Source organism: Pavona decussata, unplaced genomic scaffold (assembly GCF_977016875.1).
Source record: "Pavona decussata unplaced genomic scaffold, jaPavDecu1.1 SCAFFOLD_64, whole genome shotgun sequence".
NCBI classification, from domain to species: Eukaryota; Metazoa; Cnidaria; class Anthozoa; order Scleractinia; family Agariciidae; genus Pavona; species Pavona decussata.
In genome coordinates, this window is record NW_028145484.1 from 896082 (window position 1) to 916358 (window position 20277).

Consider the following 20277-nt stretch of genomic DNA (forward strand, 5'->3'; position numbering starts at 1 on the left):
TCTATTAACTAAACAAACACCGTTTTTGACACGTCATGTGATTTTTCCCAACATCTTCAAATTCGTCACTGCCCTAAAATGTTTGGCATTTCCCTCTTCCTGTTTTTCTAAGAATCGGGGAAACCCCCTCAGTAAGAGGGGTGTAACTGGTATGTATTACAGGTCACTTCACATTTCACATTTCTTCCACTGCATTACAGAAGTCGTTCATGAACGGACATTCGTTTGAGTTTGAGCTATCGGTGGAGGTATTGCTGACATCTTTCACAAGTTTTGAGGTAATCAGCATATTTAACATATTGTTTATAGTTTTGCAGTTTTGCATGAAAGCTACTGGACGCCAGATGGGGTAATTCAATCTTTGATTCGTGTCGTTTCATCGAATTCTTGAAGGGAAATTTTTAATATTATACTTGGTGCATGCCTAAATCTAGAAAATTTCTAGCATTCTGCATCGACTATGGCCAAACAACGCAGGGTGGCTCCATGAAAGGTACGTTGCAGTCTTGTTGTCTGAGTTCCGTGTTGAAAATTGGGTGAGCTGTTTACGCCTGTTTGGAATCCACGGCACCTTATTCTTAATTAGACCCCCTAATTAAGTACCTTTTTTGATAGATTTATCAAAGTCCTTTCTCGCATCTGGTTGGCAGTTTGTAAAAGCGAATAAAACCTTATTCAAAATCAATCAACTCGACAGAAAACGATTTCATTCGAGCATTTTGAACAAGGAGATTGTTGCATTCGTTGAGAAGCAGAGGAAATGGAAATTCAGACAATGAAAAAGGAGAATGATGAACTGGAATTGTTCTGTGATTACAGGAAAGTCTACAGTCTTCTAGCCAGCCATCTTGTCTGATAATTTAGTGAAAATATTCTGTATTCAGCGAGGCTTCTTTTTAGGGTTTTTCGTTTTACTTATAGTCAGTAAGAGTCGAGAGGCATTTCCCGGTTTGCTGTCTCTTACTAAAGCTCCCTTTGTTCTTCACCCCAGCAAGGGGGCTTAGGGTGGGACAGGGCACTCCGCAGATATTATAGTTACTTGCCAAAGGTTTTGAAGCATTTGGAAGAAAGCATAGCCTCGTTTAACTGGTAAATTTCCCTTTATGAATTTGCATCCATCGTCAAACGTAATAGTTCTACAGATTAGTAGTCTGACAAGCTTCGAAGTGGACAAGAAGATCACGAAAAATCGGTTGGGATTGGAGCGAGATTGAGCGACCCAAATGAGCTCCGACTCGGTTCATGCATTCAGTGTTTGACTGGCAGATTTTTCTTGCTAGCCTGTTTTTAAACAGGGACACAAGAGTTATAAGGTTTCCCTTCATATTTTTGGCCCCCTTCAGTTCACTCTTGGATGTGAAATATATATATAGTTTTCCAAAAAGGTACGAGGAGCACCCTTGTGATCGCAATAATTTATCGACCCCCTCCCCCTCCTGGGCGTTTCGCTGACAAGATTAGGGGCTCTCAAATGCCGCAAGATAATAAATACTTCCTTTCTGACCCACGACCTTTGATGATTTAGTTTCAGTTCCAGAACAAACAAACGAAGCACGATACGTGTTGGAATGTAGATCATTCTTCTTCAAGAGACTCCTCTTGTAACGTAAGTTGGGTAATATACATTTTAAAAATCAAATTACAGTAAACTAAGGATATTGTTTGGCCAACCAATCTGTTTGATCGTGTCAGTTGTAATAAGCGTGGTACTGTCATTTGATGTGAATGAAAGGAACTGTATGCGTCTACGCCATTTGCGTTATTTTTTATGCTGAGTTCAGTAAGTCAAAACATTAGTAATTTGAATAATGAATTTGAGAAAGAGATTATGTTTCCCTTAAAACTATGAGTAATATGTGCGTGTGTCGTGCTGAAAGCGAGGGGAGGCTTTTGTCATCCAGTACTCTGAAATTTAATGGTTGTTTTTGTTAAAGCCCATGCATGACCTTATCATATAATTATTAGTTGTTGTTATTACTTGTTGTTAATTTTTAAAATTTTAAAACCAGGAACACTGGATAGGGGAGGCTTCTTTTCATTGGTTTTCCCTTCCATTATCATTATATTTACAACTGTTCATTTACCTCATGGCCGAAGGATAATCTTTTATTTTCGATGAGTAAGGGACACCCCCTCTCCCGGCCTTTTAACTGACTGCATAAATTTCAGAAGTAGTCACGCCACATTTTGTACGTTTTGTAAAGGGAATCAAGCATTTCAGAGTACACGACTCGCACTTTAGTTCCAAATTTTGGTCAGAATTGAAATCTTTTATAATAACCGTACTGGCGACGATCTGCCTTTACATGACGCGTTTAACCCTTTAACCAATAACATCAAAGAACAAATTCTCCTATCTTGTCTCCATACTTCTTGTAAAAGTACTGAGGAGAAGTTATTAAGATATCAAGAAAATTCACCTTTGGTGATCATATCCTTAATTCTCATGACCTCAGGGGTTGTCAATAAGTATGATAATACAAGGAGAAATTTGATGTTGATCCCTGTTAGGGCTTAAGAGCGGATGTCTGTAAATATCAACCAGAGGCGTGCAATAGCGAAAAATTCAAAATTCTCAAAAAAATTCACAACATAGCCCACGGTAAACTATTGCAAGAAATACATGTTTTACTTCGATCCGATAATTATTTTTGATGTGAGGCTATGATCTTGAATTCACCGCTCCTGGTCCGGGTTTTCGGTGTCTGACACCAAATGTTGCGAAGACCTTGTTTTAAAAATCAAACCAGTTTTGTTCCAAGCAAAAAACATCCAGTCTGATAAAGTACATAATTATGAACATCATGAATGGTATCTTACTCATCTGAAGTGAAAATTAAATATTTAGGAGATTTTTCAATATTTACAATTTTTTAAGCGATTTCTCGTGATGCCAAATTGACAAATTTGCGAGGCTAAAATCATCAACTGGTACATGGCGTTGAGGATAAAGATTTACACCACGTGAAAGAGCATCATTTCTTCTTATAAAATCCGTTTTCAAAACTATGGGCAACACAAAAGGAGATTTTTGAGGCCGCGAATTACAAGTAGTACTTTAGTGAAATTTGAACTTTTCTGTCACGGCATTCCGATGCAATAAAACTCAGATAAACACAACATGAAAACGTTTCAAACAACAATTGTTTGTTGGTACTTGCTATAGGTTATGGCCCACGTTCATAATATTACTTTCCATGGTTTTTAATCATTTCGGGCAGGCACAAAAGATTGTAGCAGTTTTATTAGACCCCGAGTTCAAAAGCGTATAAAGGTCACAAAGGTCAGTTTACGTAGTCAACGTTTTGAATTCGGACCAGAATGTTTTGTATTGAATCTTACTTTAGAACAAATGAAACAATAGCTACAAGTGCTACGTAATTCATACCTTTTTAGCGAGCTTTCTGTACATTGTAGAAACCATCACATCAATCAGGAACGATACATGCATTTTGCCGCGATTTAAAAATACGTTTAACGGCAGAGATTGCGTTACAGTTGGCGCAGACCATTTGCCCCCAGGGGGAGGGGGACTCCTATATCAAATTGACGAGTTGATCGTCATAGAATTTTAAAAAAGTACCACTAAAAGGTACCAGAATTTGTTTTGTAGCCGTGGTCTGTATAATTTTCCCACTTAGTGGTACCAATTCTAAAATGAATACGCTTAGTGACAGTTGACTGATATTTATAATAACTTTCTCTTATATGTTTTCGCTCAATTCTCGGCGGTTTTCACTGTCACGCCATTGAAAAAAAAAAATCCAAACCATTCCATGAATGAAGTCAAGAAATTGACATGGTATAGAGGATAAATAAATAAGGCATCTGTCCAAGTGTCAGGTCTGTGCGGCATTCCGTACTCGAGTTATTTGAAAAAATGTTCCACATAAATTTATAGAGCTTAGTATGGAGACGCCATGTTTGTGTCCCTCTGAGGGGCACAAACATGGAGGCCGGAAATACGAAAAAACATCTGGAGTTCACTTTTGCCAGAAAAGAGGTTTGTTTGCCCTTGTGAATTTTCGAATGTTTAGATTAATATTTCTCCTCAAACTTAAATTGTTTAGAATGCTGAAAATCACCCGAAGAGTCATTTTTAAGATACGGAAAAGCTCTGTCACGGCCGTCTTCCTTATGTCACGCACGATGGAAACTCGGAAATTGAAACTGTTCTATTTTCAAAAGGAAGCACGACATCGAGCTAAGAAATTGTGAACAGACATATTTTTAGGTAATCTTTCCTTGAATGAAGGTAAAAATTTTGTAGGCCTCCCAGTTTTGAATTCTAGAATTTGGTGACGTCACGTGAAAACCGAGAATACCCTAAAACTGGCTAAAAGGTACCGCCATACCTTTGACAGGTACCAAACCACGAATTTTAACCCCCGAAAGCTACGATCACCCCCGTCAATTTTTATATAAAGGTTCACCCCGGGTACCCTGCGAGCAGCGGCCCTTCGACTAATCTAGGAAGATCAAAGGGCCTCTGCTCGAATGGTACCCCCCGGGCGCGTGCCAAGTGTAATTTTTCACTGCCCCTTCGATACAAACTGTAACTGCGATTTACTTGTGAGCTGTATTTTCTGTCACTGAACTTTCTAAACGTGCAGTTAGCCCACGTTGGTATTCAGATCGCTTCAGTTTGTTTATTTTGCTCTGCAATCCAACTTTAATGCTCGATTCTGGTTTCACGGCGTTCAAACAAATTGAGCCGAAATGGTATTGTGTGAGTATGCCTCGATTGTTGGAGGACAATGTGGACAAAGTGTTGGAAATCCAGCGAATACCCAATGTATTCCAATCAGGAATTGTACAACAGACATTCGAAACTATCTAAGGGCCACGGGGTTTGCTGACTGAACACTGAAAAATGAGGCGGAGCTTCTCGCAGGCAAAGCAGGTATCGAATTAATGTAACGCAAAACTACTGGGAATTACCTTTAATAACGCTTGCAATTTGATTTTGAATTACTGGTTATTACATCCACACACATTTACGATTTTTAGTGATTATTTTTTAAAGTTATTTGGCCCTGTGCTTTGTCACTGTTACAGTTTCCCGACGTAAAGAATGGGGAGCTTAGTGGGGAGGCGGCGGGGTAAGAGCGAGGAGGGAAACGGGGTTGCGTCACCGCTGTCGTCCCTATTTTCCCCAATATTTCCTGCAGTACGACTCACACCTGCTACAGTCGACCACAGTACATTGTCAGTAGGAATAAGGGAGGAGCGTAGGGGGAGCAATTTTTGTCAGAAAGAGGGCCAGGGTTTCACAGCCTGGACGGCACAGCTACGCTATTATTTCTTTATGAAGTTTAATGCTCGGCCCCACTAGCACTTGTGCTATAAACACTGCCGAGGGTAAATAAAAGTTATTTATTTATTTTTTTTATTTTTACGCTCCTTTGGCTGTAAAGCCAGTTCTACAAAGTGACAAAACTAACTGACTAAACTTCAGGGCAAAATTTCCCTTGATATCTTCGAAATCGATGACAGCCATCTAATCAGGTCTATTTGCTCAAGACATCGAGATGCTTATGGCATCAGACGGCGCTGCCTAAACCGATTCTGCACCGGTCCCACCAAGTTGGGCAGCTAATCATTTCAAGCAAACGAAGGGAGATCGGGGCATCACATTTGTGCAATCTAGACTTATCCACAAGATGACCTCGATATTAGTGCCTGTCGGCTTTCGCAAGTACTCTAAAAATTCAGAGCATAGCACCATATATTCAGGCAACATGATCTTGTTGGATCGTGTTCTTACTTTGACCCATTAAGGCCAAAAGAAACCATACTTTGTCTGCTCAAATTCCATTACTGATGGATGAACTATCTTTTATCGTATGAAAACTATCATACAACAGACAATTTGTGTGAACAATAAATTGAAAATTGGGTCTTATCCAGATGAACTAGACAGTCACATTGCTTTTAACCCTCCTTGAGTAGCATTCATGGTAGCCTCGCGAAACGCCCCTCGGGGACGGGAGCGATGAGAGGCGGCTGTATTCGCAGGCTACTTTAGACTGAAATTTGAAAAACTTTATCAAAAATCAAAACAACTGCGCGAGTGTAGACGCAACCAGATACAATTGTGGTAACCCAAAACCGTAATCTCAGTTTGAACTGATTATATAATTAATTGTCTTTGGGGTCTAGCTGGACGAAACATCGATTTCTATCCCGTGGACAAGGGCGTGCGTAAGTGCAAGGTCAGCGGTCTACCGGTGTGTATGTAACACAATCTTTGTGACCAAATGTATAAAAAGGCCAGTAAGGTGTTACGATGTTTCCTTTACTGATGTCCCATATTTCTTAAACATCCAGTGTGGCCGCTCAAAGGTATGAATTATATAGCACTCTTAGCTATTTGCTCCATTTTTTTCAAAGTAAGATTGAATGAAAGAAGTCCTGGTTTCATTATATTCCATTGCGACCGGTTGACAACGTAAGCTGACCCGTGTACGGCTTTTGAACTCCGCTAAAATCTTTTGACACTGCCCCTTAAGGATAGAAAACCAAGGAAAATAGTCTCACAAGCATAGGTCATGCACAGGCAGTGCCCTGTAGCAAGAATTAATAAACCATTGTTGCTTGAAACGTTTTCATGTTGTGTTTATCTGAGTTTTAGCAACGGGAAAAGCTCAAATTTCAGTAAAGTACTACTTGTAATTCGCGGCCTCAAAAATTTTCTTCTGTGTTGCCCATAGTTTTGAAAGCGGATTTTATAAGAAGAAATGATGCTCTTTCACGTGGTGTAAATCTTTATCCTCAACGCCATGTACCAGTTGATGATTTTAGCCTCGCAAATTTGTCAATTTGGCATCACGAGAAATCGCTTAAAAAATTGTAAATATTGAAAAATCTCCTAAATATTTAATTTTCACTTCAAATGAGCAAGATACCATTCATGATGTTCATAATTATGTACTTTATCAGACTGGATGTTTTTCGTTTGGAACAAAACTGGTTTGATTTTTAAAACAAGGTCTTCGCAACATTTGGTGTCAGACACCGAAAACCCGGACCAGGAGCGGTGAATTCAAGATCATAGCCTCACATCAAAAATAATTATCGGATCGAAGTAAAACATGTATTTCTTGTAATAGTTTACCGTGGGCTATGTTGTGAATTTTTTTGAGAATTTTGAATTTTTCGCTATTGCACACCTCTGGTTGATATTTACAGACATCCGCTCTTAAAGGGTTTTAAAAAGCGAAATGAAGATTAGAATGCACGCGAGAATGTGGAAAGTCTGTAAACTAAACAAAGACCGTTTTTGACACGTCATGTGATTTTTCCCAACATCTTCAAATTCGTCACTGCCCTAAAATGTTTGGCATTTCCCTCTTCCTGTTTTTCTGAGAATCGGGGAAACCCCCTCAGTAAGAGGGGTGGTATGTATTACAAGTCAGTTCACATTTCTTCCACTGCATTTCAGTAGTCGTTCATGAACGGACATTCGTTTGAGGTTGAGCTATCGGTTGAGGTATTGCTGACATCTTTTACAAGTTTTGAGGTAATCGGAATATTTAACATATGGTTCATAGTTTTGCATGAAAGCTACTGGACGCCAGATAGGGTAATTCAATCTTTGATTCGTGTCGTTTCATCGAATTTTTAAAGGGAATTTTTACTGAATATTATACTTGATGCATGCCTAAATCTAGAAAATTTCTAGCACTCTGGATCGACTATGATCAAACAACGCAGGGTGGCTCCATGAAATGTTGCAGTCTTGTTGTCTGAGTTCCGAGTTGAAAATTGCGTGAGCTGTTTCCGCCTGCCACGGTACATTATTCCTGAACAAGTACCTATTTTGATAGATTTATCAACGTCCTTCCTCGCATCTGGTGGGCAGTTTGTAAAAGCGAATAAAACCTTATTCTAAAACAACCGACTCGACAGAAAACGAATTCGTTCGAGGATTTTGGACACGCAGATTGTTGCATTCGTTGAGAATCAGAGGAAATGGAAATTCAGGACAATGAAAAAGGAGAAAGATGAACTGGAATTGTTCTGTGATTACAGGAAAGTCTACTGTCTTCTAGCCAGCCATCTTGGCTGATAATTTAGAGAAAATATTCTGTACTCAGCGAGGCTTCTTTTTAGGTTTTTTTTTTGTTTTACGCATAGTCAGTAAGAGTCGAGAGGCATTTCCCGGTTTGCTGTCTCTTACTAAAGCTCCCTTTGTTCTTCACCCCAGCAGATATTATAGTTACTTGCCAAAGGTTTTAAAGCTTTCGGAAGAAAGCATAGCCTCGATTAACTGGTAAATTTCCCTTCATAAATTTGCATCCATCCTCAAATGTAATAGTTCTGCAGATTAGTAGTCTGACAAGCTTCGAAGTGGACAAGAAGATCACGAAAAATCGGTCGGGATTGGAGCGAGATTGAGCGACCCAAATGAGCTTTGAATCGGTTAATGCATTCAGTGTTCAATAGTTTATTGACCCCCTCCCCCTCCCGGGCGATTCGCTGACAAGAAGGGGCTCTCAAGTGCCGCCAGATAATAAACACTTCCTTTCGATTTCTGACCCACGACATTTGATGATTTAGTTTCAGTTCCAGAGCAAACAAACGAGGCACGATACGTGTTGGAATGTAGATCATTCTTCTTCATGAGACTCCTCTTGTAACGTAAGTTGGGTATATATATACATTAAACTAAATTACAGTAAAGGATATTGTTTGGCCAACCAATCTGTTTGATCGAGTCAGTCGTAATATATAAAAGCGTGGTACTGTCATTTGCTGTGAATGGAAGGAACTGTATGCATCTACGCTGTTTGCGTTTTTTATGCTGAGTTCAGTAACCCACAATATTAGTAAGCAAATTAAATTGTTTCAAAATATATTTTGAATAATGAATTTGGGAAAGAGATTATTTGTCCCTTAAAATTATGAGTTACATTTTGATCAGAATTGAATTAGTTTATAATAACCGTACTGATGACGATCTGCCTTTTACATGACGCGTTTAACCCTTTAACCAATAATATTAAAGAACAAATTCTCCTATCTTGTCCCCATACTTCTTGTGAAAGTACTGGGGAGACGTTATTAAAATATCAAGAAAATTCACCTTGGGTGATCATATCCTTAATTCTTCTGACCTCAGGGGTTGCCAATAAGTATGATATCACAAGGAGGAATTTAATGCTGATCTCTGTTGGGGCTTAAGGGGTTTTAAAAAAGCGAAAGGAAGATTAGAATCCACGCGAGAACGTGCAAAGTCTGTAAACTAAACAAACACCGTTTTTGACACTTTACCCAAGTAAGTCAAGTAATTCAATAGCATCTTCAAATGCGTCACTACCCTAAAATGTTTGGCATTTCCCTCTTCCTGTTTTTCTAAGAATGGGGGAAACCCCTTCAGAAAGAGGGGGGTATGTATTACAGGTCAGTTCACATTGCTTCCCCTACATTTCAGTCGTCGTTTATGAACGGATATTTTGTTTGAGCTTGAACTATCGCTGGAGGTATTGCTGACATCTTTCACAAGTTTTGAGGTGATCGGAATATTCAACATATGGTTCATAGTTTTGCATGAGAGCTACTGGACGCCAGATAGGGTATTTCAATCTTTGATTCGTGTCGTTTCATCGAATTCTTGAAGGGGAATCTTTAATAGACCTTAATAATGTACACTGTGGCTACTTGGAGCATACCTAAATTTAGGAAATTTCTAGCGCTCTGCATCGGCTGTGGCCAAGCAACACAGGGAAAAATATGCACTGTCTTCCTCAGTCTTAGGTCCTGTTCAGACTAGGTGCCCGTGCCAGAACTCTACCCGGACATTAAAAAGGACTTTGTTCAGCCCCTTTGCCCAGGGAGCAATCGTGTTCCCCTTCGCCAATTTAGCGCCCGCCATTTTGTTCAATTTATTAATTCAATTTATTAAAGCACATTTTTCACGAAGGTAAGGCAAGAATGCACTAGCCCGCAAATAGCATAGGCTAATCTAGGCGGGTAGTGCAGTTGATTAGTATATATGTTTGCTCAGTGTATCGTAAGCAGGCATGAGGAAAAAACCTTGGAACTGACAAAATTCTGTTCACACCAGTGCGCGTGCCCAGGAACGTACCCAGATTTTTGCTCGGGCACCGACAAAAAGCTCTGTTCAGACTAGTGCCCGTGCCCGAGAACCGGAAACGGGCACCTAGTCTGAACGGGGCCTTAGAGAACTCGAACTGGCTACACGTGACACGTGCTACATAACTATTTCAAGTTCTACCTCGACTCTGAGCATTTGATTTGTGCAAATTGTTTCCATAATAGTTTGGGTCACAGCATTGCTATTTTACTCAGTCCATACCCATCACAGATCAAGGTTAGTGCAGGAAACTAAGGGAAACCCCCTAATCAGAGAACTGAAACAATACCTGAGAGAATCACGCCACATTTTTTGTATTTCTCAAGAGTTTGAAAGACACTTACAATGCGCTTGAGTGAATCACTTCGTTTACGTTGCAGTTATCCTGCACACCAGTCAACGCATCTCTACCGAACATCTCTCAGAGCTGAAGCTATTGAAGCTACCATTAGCGAATCAGTAAGTACGGTGGAGGCCTTTCTTTGAAAGGCTAGTGGGCGTAAAGTTATTCATTCGATCTTTGATCTGTGCGTTGGCATTGGTAAAGAGCAGGCCTTCTTTCGATTTCCTTTTTTCTTGTCAATAATTATTCCTTTCTCTACGAACCAACTCGTGGATTGAACAGGTGAATGAAATGATATTCGGATTGTGTCTAAAGTCATTTGCTTAACGCGCGCGCAAAAAAAAAAATAAACTTCTATAAACTAAAATCGATTTTAAGACGACATTATGGCTTACAATGACGGCTAGTTGGGAGAATATATATTCCATATTGGGCGGAGTCGCGAAGCGACGGAGCTAGTTGGGAGAATATTCGCGACTCCGCCCAATACGGCATATATTTTCTCCCAACGCCGTCATTACAAAGCCGTAATGTCGTCTCAAAATCGAATTTAGTTTTTTATCGCGATAAAAACATTTTGTTGAAGAGAGTAAACGGATAAAGTACAAATCGTGTGCTGATTAAAAGCGAAATTCTTCCTTCAGTCAAACTGTAGCCATGGTAATATCCGTACGCGAAATTTTTTCTCGGAGAGGGTTATTTGAATTTTTGGCTTTAATTTTTTCGTCAAAACAAAGAAAATGCAAAAATTTATAGTCCATAAAGTATCTACCATTGATGAACTAGACGAGCTAGTAGGTTTAAAGATTTTACAAGCAAATTTTATTAAAAATTTGTTAATTACCGCCGCGCCGTGATAAACAACAACATGAAAACAGTGATAAATAAACCTCACAACCAGAAGCATGAATAAAAAAAAACCAACCATACTAGTACCCAAAAACGAAAAACGAGCATCATTATCCTAGTTAAGATGCCTTGGAGATTTAAAATTTGAAATAAACCAAGCGGCGAAGAACACTGTAAAAACTAGCGAGTCTGCTGTTCGGCGCTTGCGCTTTAGCTCTGACAAGTAGATCAAATTGACAGACCATGAACGACAACGCAGAAGAGCTCTTGAAGCGCTTTTTTGTAGGGATAAGAGACACCAAAAAAGGAACTTTCGGCGAAGAATGTGAGCCAGCAACGTTGGCAGACTACCGAAAAGGCTTGAGAAGTTATTTTCTGGAGAGGCGCGAACGTGAAAATTTCGACGTATGAGTTGGCGATGGTACTAATTTAAAGAAAAAACTTTGAGCAGAGCCGGAAAGCATCTCAAAGCGTCTGAAAAGGGGATTAGTCCAAACAAATTAAATCCTTTTGCTTTGAAAATGCGGCATAATTTATTGGAATTTAAGCTTATTGTTATTTACCGCGGCCGTATTCACACTCAAGAAAAAAGTCTTTTAAGTAGTCAAATCATTGTGACTCAAAAGAGAGCGTTTCCAGGTTTTTTTCGAAGGCTTTTTGAAAGCCATTTAAAAAAATTGGCACAAGTCGAGTGTAAGTGGCAAACAGCAAATCAGATCTAATGAAAAACAATTCTATTATTGAAGCAAATAGGTTCCACTTCTCCCGGATCGACAAACCGTTCCAAGAAGAAAATTGGCCACGCGATCCAACGATGGAATTTGGCCAGCACCGTCGCCTACCTTCTCGCTTTTACTGGATATTGGATTTTTCTGTTCCGAATCTATGCTCATCACGTACTGTTCGGCGAATCGTGATCTAAAACGCCGTCTTTCTCTTCTGTTTCGTCCACTGTTTAGACCTCGGGAAATTAGAATTAGGCCGAAAAGATGTCATACATTTACAGTAATGTTAATCGTGTTTACCCCTTCCATCCCTCCCCACGCAATCAAGAAGAGGGCGACATAAACCGTGAAAAGGCAGGGGGAGGAGACGGCTGACATTTCAGACTATAAAAAGCTCTCTTATTACTTGGGCGGAGCGCCAAGGTATAAAATAGGATTTCTTCGTCTACGCCAAAACGCAGTGATCTACTGCGCGTGCGCTACATGCTGGCCGAGTCTGCGAGTCTGCATGTATTCATCATAAGCCGCCATTACGTGACAAAAAACAAGGACGTAAAATCAACACAACGAATATCGTATTCTTAAAAGAAAATAGCTAGTATGTGTGTTGTCTGCTAACTCCTTCCATTGAACGAAACTAAGGGGCAACTTTCCCGTCAGGACGGATATTTTCCAAAAGTTCGACTTCAATTAATCTCAGACGCTCTTTTGGCTCTTCTCGATAAATCCCCATTCGGTGTCGAACGTAATCGATAAGATCAGGCCGTAAACACTGAATTTACATACAGCCGAGCAAAAAATTTCATTTCTCTGGCTGCAATATAAAAAAGAAAACGTTCAATTAACTTTAAAGATTCAAGACCATTCCGTGGGTGAAAGGCTTAGGGTAAAGTAGGAAACTAAAACTAAAGCTTCGAAAATAAATTTCATTCGGGGTCCAGTGTGAGCGATAAGATCTATTCACCAGAACAAATGTAAACACTGAAAGTTTGCTAATACACAGTGACAATCAACGCTTGACGAATTAATTTCTTTATTTACGTTCACTTGGATAAAACCAAAATGTGATCGTCGCGGGAAAACAGGGAAAAGGGTGAACGCACGGGCACGTCAAATTGACACGCTAAACGTAGAATCTGAAAAAAAAATCTTTCCTTCGGAGTCGAGTGTTAGCGATATGATCGATTCATTGGAACAAACGTAAACGCCGGAAATTTGCATATTCATACCAACAACAACTGAGTACCGCAACGCTAAACGCATTTTTATTTTTACGTTGGATAAAGCCAAAATAGCAACTTTAGCACCCGGGCTTTAGCAAAACTGAAAGCCCCTTCCGATGTTACAAAACGTTGACAGAAGCCGTCGTTTGGATGCAGAAAGGAATTGCCGCGCTGAAAACACCGGGAAGAAATCGGTCACGTGCTAGGCAACCAAAATCGTTCACGTGTATCAAGTTTCATCGGGCGACGCGGCATTCAGAAAGAAAATATTTTCGGTGGTTCTTGGAAGGAAAACTGGACGGTTTCTGCTTGTTATTCAATCGCCACGGGAGCTGCAGTGGCTTTCTACTTTATAAACCCAGCTTCTTTCATTTAAAGCCCTTTTAAATCCTGGAAACACTCTCTTTTGTGTCATGATATTTTGTCCATTGGCAATCACGCAAAACCACTAAAAGAATGAACGTACACTTCGACCTTTGCGTTACTTTCCAGTGCGAGTGAAGTTTATTTTCTTTTTTGCGTGTTTAATAAACAAATAACTGTAGACATAATTTGAAATAGTTCATTCTTTGGTCACTCACAGAGCGCTTTGATTTTGTCATTAAAGTTCTGTCCTATTCCAGTGATCATGAAATAGATTCGTTGAGTTAACTTTCTGTAAATCGGATTTGTGTTATCCGCACGCGTCCCATATAGAACACATGTCTTTTTGCACGCGTGTCATATTGCACGTTCTGCGTGACATTTTGGAAGCTGGAACAAGCCCAGAAAAAAAGGGTATCAGGGTGGAAAGGTATTCGCACAAATACCTCTCTGTCGCCAAAATTTATCATTACCACTGGAACCGCAAATACTCCTTTGTCGCTAAAATCCATGATTATCTTAGATGCACCTCATTTTTACAAAATCCGACGTGTTTAGTATTAAAGAGAGTAATGTTTTATTTTGTTTGCGTGACATTTTCGGTCGAACTACATCACGTTTATCGCAAATATGATGCCTTAGACTCTCAGCGAATCTTTTATCGTTCACCTGTCACCAAAGACTGAGCTGAGATACTCCTAATACAACGGCGCCCAAGTAAACGCTCCCACAGCGTCTTGTTTTAGAATAAAGAGGTTTATGATCAAAAGAGCAAGCCCTTCCCTCTCTGATTGGATTAAAAAAAGTTTAAACACTTCCCTTTTGGGCTAGCGTCGGCTTGATTTTGAAGCATTTATAAGAATTGCGCCTTTCAGTGGGCATTTGCCACAAGTTATTCTCTGGTATCATTGGTTTCAGTTAATTCAAGTCCAGGTGGATCCGTATCATTTGTAACACATGTTGATGAGAGATGGCGTTGAGGCCTTATCGAGACGAAGAATTAAATTACTTCAAGTTTTCATCCCTCGTTTTAAATGAATTCCCTAAAGCGTTACGTCAGACTTTCAAAACCATGTGGGACAACACCTATGGACATAGCCCGGGATTCCAGCTCTGGGATGACTCCATTGCTGTGAGAAATCTGTTCGTGTCCACAGAGGGTCGTACAACCAAAGTTCCTACACACCTGTCTTACAATGAATGGGATTGCACTGCCTTATTCCAGGCCACCATCTTTGCGCAGTCCTTCGCCTTACCAGATAGCTCAGGTCGCCGCAGACCACTCAGTGATTTGTACGTAAAGCCTCGTGGTGTACCTCGTGGACGTTTTCATGCATCCGTGGTGAGCCCGGTTGCAAACAATGCTGAAACCTTTGCACTTGCGGTTGATCAACTTCGACTGCTGAGAAATGCACTTTGCCATTTGCCAAGCTCAGAGATGGACAAAATAACATTTGATCAACGTGTGCAACATGCTAAAGATGCGTTCAAAGCTCTTGGAGTTGCGACGGCTGTGATTGATGCCATTGGAAGTTTGACCGAGTCGGACTTTCCAACAAATGAAGTCCATAAATTGGAACAAGGTATCAGAGAAGAGTTTCGAAAGTACATCATGTTTCTCGAGGGTATAACCGATGACATCGGCGATTTGAAAGCATTGGCAGCTGCCATTAAGCTGAATCAGGAAGACGACACAGCAAGCAAAAGAGACATCGCAATGTTGGAACAAAAGATTGACGAGCTAAGACAGGCGCAAGATGAACGCGATGCTCAGTTGAAGACTTCAGGTAAGGACATTCCAGCGTCAAAGGGAATAAGAACATTCAAGGAATATTTTGATAGAAAACTTAACACTTAGTCTAAGCTCGTTTCCAACCTTGTAGTTTTTTAGGGGAAAAACGGTATCCTGGAAACGAGGCTCAGGGACACAGGTAAACGTTACCTTGGTTACTGATACCTGTATAATACGGAAACCTCCTTATCACGGACAGTGCACTTTACCCTAGTAACCAAAACGCAAAAACCCTTTCCTCTCGTTCTTTGCCTCTTACAGACGAGCACAACATATTTACGCCTAAGAGCCTGGGAACTGGTTTGGCCCTTCTTACCATTGAAACGGGACTGTGATAATGACGTCGTTCACCACAATAATAAGAATCTCTCATGAATTTCTCATTCTAATCAGAGATAGTGTTATTTCCTCCACATTCTGATTGCAAAATATGAGTTGGAAAATGAAAACTAAATGCCTTCTGGTAGTTGTAGTCAAATGAAACTTTTACCCTTCACTGAACCTGGAATTACAAAAATGACCTTAAAATCCTTGTCCTATTGCCGATGCTGTTTTTGCTCAGTTTAAGAACAGAATTGACGAAATATCTTTGGTTTGCTTTTTATATTACATGACTAGTGTCAGAAATTAACCCTAGTTTACTTCAAAGATCGCGTACCATTAAATCAGTAAAGAGAGTGGTGCAAGGAAGCCACACACAGAGAGAAAGAGATGGACCGGGTTTTAAACAAAACTGCCATAAAACTGGTTTTTTTTTTGTCTGTAAAGGTGCGAAAGCATCGCTGACAAGATCTTGCCTTCCTCCAATGGTTCCTAATTTCACTGGACGCCAAACAGAGTGTCAGGATATCGTTGGTCACGTTGCTTCCGAATCGACCAGAATCGTGTCAGTCTGGGGTTCACCGGGATTCGGAAAAACCTCGGTTGCAATTGCAGTGGGACATGATCTCAAATCACAAGGACTGCCCGTCTATTTTCTCTCATTGCGAGGACTTCAGTCAAAAGAAGATATAACATCAAAGCTTCTTAGCCTGGTCAGGCAATTTGCCACAGATGATCAGGCATCGGTTCAGCCGCTATCCCTGGATGACGAGCTCTGCCAACATGTTGGCGAAATTTTAGATCCCTTCGTAGTTATTCTTGATAATGCTGATGACGTATTAGAAAGTGGCTTGCCGAAAGTGAAAGAAGACGTCATTCAACTTCTGGAAGAAATAGTTCGGCGAAATGAAAAGGTGACATTCATTGTAACAACAAGGGAGTCCTTCCAATTTATGAACTTGAATTTTCAAGGCCACGAGTCGGTAAGAATACGACCTTTGAATGAATCTTCTTCTCAATCCCTAGTTCACGCATTGCTTCCAGCTGTTAACACCTGCGACTGCAGACGAATTTCGCAAATCTGTGGACATGTACCTTTGGCCATAAGGTTGTTATGTTCCTTAATTTCCGGAGACAGTGATCAACCAAGTCAGTTTCTTAACGATTTTATGGAGTCTTCAACAGAAAGGATCTTGAAGATGTTAGACAACCCAGATTATCCGACCAATCACCGACTGCAATTTCTTTTTGACTCCTCTTTCCAGAGACTCTCCTCAAAAGAAAAAGAGGCGCTAGTTTCCTTGTGCATTCTTCCTTCAAATTTCACTATCGAGGTCGCTGCAGCTGTCTTAGGAGAGACAAGAATTGTCGATGCCAAGAAGATATTACAAAGCCTCCTGAGGAAATCCCTTCTCGATTCAAGTACAAACCTCGGGGCATTCTCAATGCACAAGCTCATTCAATCGTTTGCAAGAGAGAAGGGGGAACAAGAAATGAAAGAAACGGTTCTAAACTCAAAATCCCGCTTCAATGCGTTTTACGTTTCCCTCTTCGAGAAGCTGAACGATCAGTTTCTTACTGGTCACTCCATGGCAGCATTTATAGCATTCTACGAAGATAAACATATTATTCTTACAAGCCTTTTAGAGGGTATTTTAGATCCCAGGACAGCTTCGAGTGTTTTTCAAGTCTTGGTTAAGGCGGAGATCTTTTTAGCATCCTTATTTTGGAGTTATACTGAGCTAAATAACTTTTACGATATTTTCCACAAAGCTTTACAGGCTGCAGATAACCTTGGCGAACGTGAGTACTACAGGCAATTACTTGTTTCCAGTTGTTTTATAGATGCAGCGAAAGTGAGTGCTACCGGAAATATGCAGCAGCTTTCTGACGCGAAAAACATGCAAATCTCGTCCAGTTCAGTTTCCGTGGAAGAGGGCAAACGTTTGTGCTACTTAGGAATCTGCCAAATTGTTAACGGAAAAACAGAAGATGGAATTCACTGCTTACTTGAGGCCTTTCCTTTAATGCATGGAACTCCGGAGCAAATCATCCTCAGAGCTGTCGTTTTCCAGATCCTTGCTTCTTTCTACAAATTTCAAACGAACGTGACAAACTCCACCAAGTTTTTCAGCCTGGCACAGAACGAATGCAGACTGGCTGGAGACACACAGCTACTTGTTATTCCCCCACCGGAGAAACAAGGAAAAGAAACGACCGAAAATGAAACGAACCCTCAAAGAGATACCAGCGTTCTTCTTAATCAGCCACTTAAACTAGAAGTCATCTATCTTGTCAGCAAAGCAGCAAAGAATTTTATTGACACTGATACGAAGACGTATTTAGATAGTGCTGTGTTCCAAATACTGAACGAAGTCGACAAGCAGGAACTAGTGTCACCCGGTCTGTTCAATTTCCATCGCATTGTCGAACTCGTAGCTACAGGGCACTGTATCCAAACTGAAGACCCAATAAAACTGTACAAAGAAAGAATCAGTTTTCTTGAGACAGCACTAAAGCAATATAATCACAGCGAGGAATGTTCCTCCGAACGTAAGGAAACCACAGCAACTTTTTATCAACTACATAGTGAGGCACTAGCTAACTGTTACTTGGATCTTGCTGAGTTTCACCACCATAAAGAAAGCTATCTGGAGGCTCTAAAGGAAAAATTACATTCGCTAGAAATGATGCTAGAGTTATTTGGAAAAGAACACGCAAGCACAGCTTACAATTACTATTCACTCGGGATCACGCAACATGAGCTTGGTGACTACACCTCTGCTCTCCAGTCATTCCAGCACGCGTTAGATGTTAGAAGAAAACTGTTTGGAGAAGGATTTGTGAACATCGATAAAAGTTACGATTCACTCGGGGGGACACAATTTCAGCTAGGTCACTACACCTCTGCTCTCCAGTCATTCCAGCAGGCGTTAGATGTTAGAAGAAAACTGTTTGGACAAGAACACGCAAGGACAGCTGATAGTTACTACGCACTCGGATTCACACACTATCAGCTTGGTGACTACAACTCTGCACTCCAGTCAGACCAGCATGCGTTAGATGTTAGAAGAAAACTGTTTGGAGAAGAACATGCAAACACCGCTGATAGTTACCATTCACTCGGGATCACACAGCATGCGCTTGGTGACTACACCTCTGCACTCCAGTCAAAGCAGCAGGCGTTAGATGTTAGAAGAAAACTGTTTGGAGAAGAACATGCAAAGACCGCCGATAGTTATCATTCACTCGGGACCACACAGTATTTGCTTCGAGACTACACGTCTGCTCTTCAGTCACATCAGCACGCGTTAGATGTTAGAAGAAAACTGTTTGGAGAAGAACATGCAAAGACCGCCGATAGTTATCATTCACTCGGGACCACACAGTATTGGCTTCGTGACGACACGTCTGCTCTTCAGTCACATCAGCACGCCTTAGATGTTAGAAGAAAACTGTTTGGAGAAGAACATGCAGACACAGCTGGTAGTTACCTTTCACTCGGGATCATACAACGTCAGCTTGGTGACTACACCTCTGCTCTCCAGTCACACCAGCACGCATTAGATGTTAGTAGAAAACTGTTTGGAGAAGAACATGCAAAGACAGTTGATAGTAATCTGGAACTGAAGTTAACACAATTCAGGTCAAATTTTGTTAAATTCGCTTTCACCGGAGTGTCGGAAAGTCAAAGTTAGTTTCTTGGGTTTGTTACACTACGTTGTTGTTGTTTTACAAACTTTTCGCCACTCTGATGTAAAAGTGAAATCAATTGTGAGTTACTTACATGTATTTGCTTAGGATTTCAACGCACCTTACCGAAAAAGATTACAACTGGCACATAATTCTTAGCAAACCAAAACCGAAGAAACGATTGAAACGCAAAGAAAAAAGGGTTCTATAACAGGTGCTAAAAACCTCGAACGCAGCATACACAATTTTTGTTAGTACAAGCAGTAATTTCGCCAAGAAATGTCGATTTTTATGTGCATCAGTTCTCGGCGCGGAAATGGCGCGACGAAAACTTTCGTCGAGCCATTTCCGCCGCCCCTCGGACTGATGGCTGTGCTAAGTTTGCAAGGTATTGTGGTTAAAATGTACATTCGCCATCTTTTTCTGTGCGGTGGATTGGTTCCTGTTGTTGCTTGATTGTGCAGTGATTGGAGCAGAGCAACTACTATGGTTTTCTTCTTCACTTATTTAAAAACCGTTGCTTGTGACGAGAGGCGGCTGTATGCGCAGGCTGTGTGACAGATTCTTTATTATTCAGTTTTTCGAACACTCTAAGGGGCCGGTTACATGAGCTGGGCTGGCCCGGTTAGCCGGCTCGACAACTCGGCATGTCTGTTAATCACAACAAATTATACGAGAATTGAGCTTTCCCCTAAAAGACCGGGCAACATTTTTTCACGACAAATTTTCGCACTACAACGAAATTTATCATCGAAAAGTACATATTTCAATTTACATGTGTGAAATGAAGGAACTGGCTATTTGTGTGTTAAAAATAATCAGACAAAATGATTAATTAAGAAAAGTAAAATTAAGCCATGCCATCGCGG

General features: G+C 40.6%; 1 pseudogene across 1 annotated transcript in view; it reads left to right on the forward strand.

The window, feature by feature from the left end:
* The window catches only part of LOC146478304 (uncharacterized), a 172558-nt pseudogene continuing 152281 nt past the window's right edge, over window positions 1–20277 (forward strand). Inside the window, exons 1-5 of the transcript XR_014865066.1 lie at window positions 1–278; window positions 1526–1606; window positions 8563–8643; window positions 14521–15389; window positions 16163–19408. The product of XR_014865066.1 is annotated as an uncharacterized LOC146478304 (transcript). The remainder of the gene's footprint in view (window positions 279–1525; window positions 1607–8562; window positions 8644–14520; window positions 15390–16162; window positions 19409–20277) is intronic.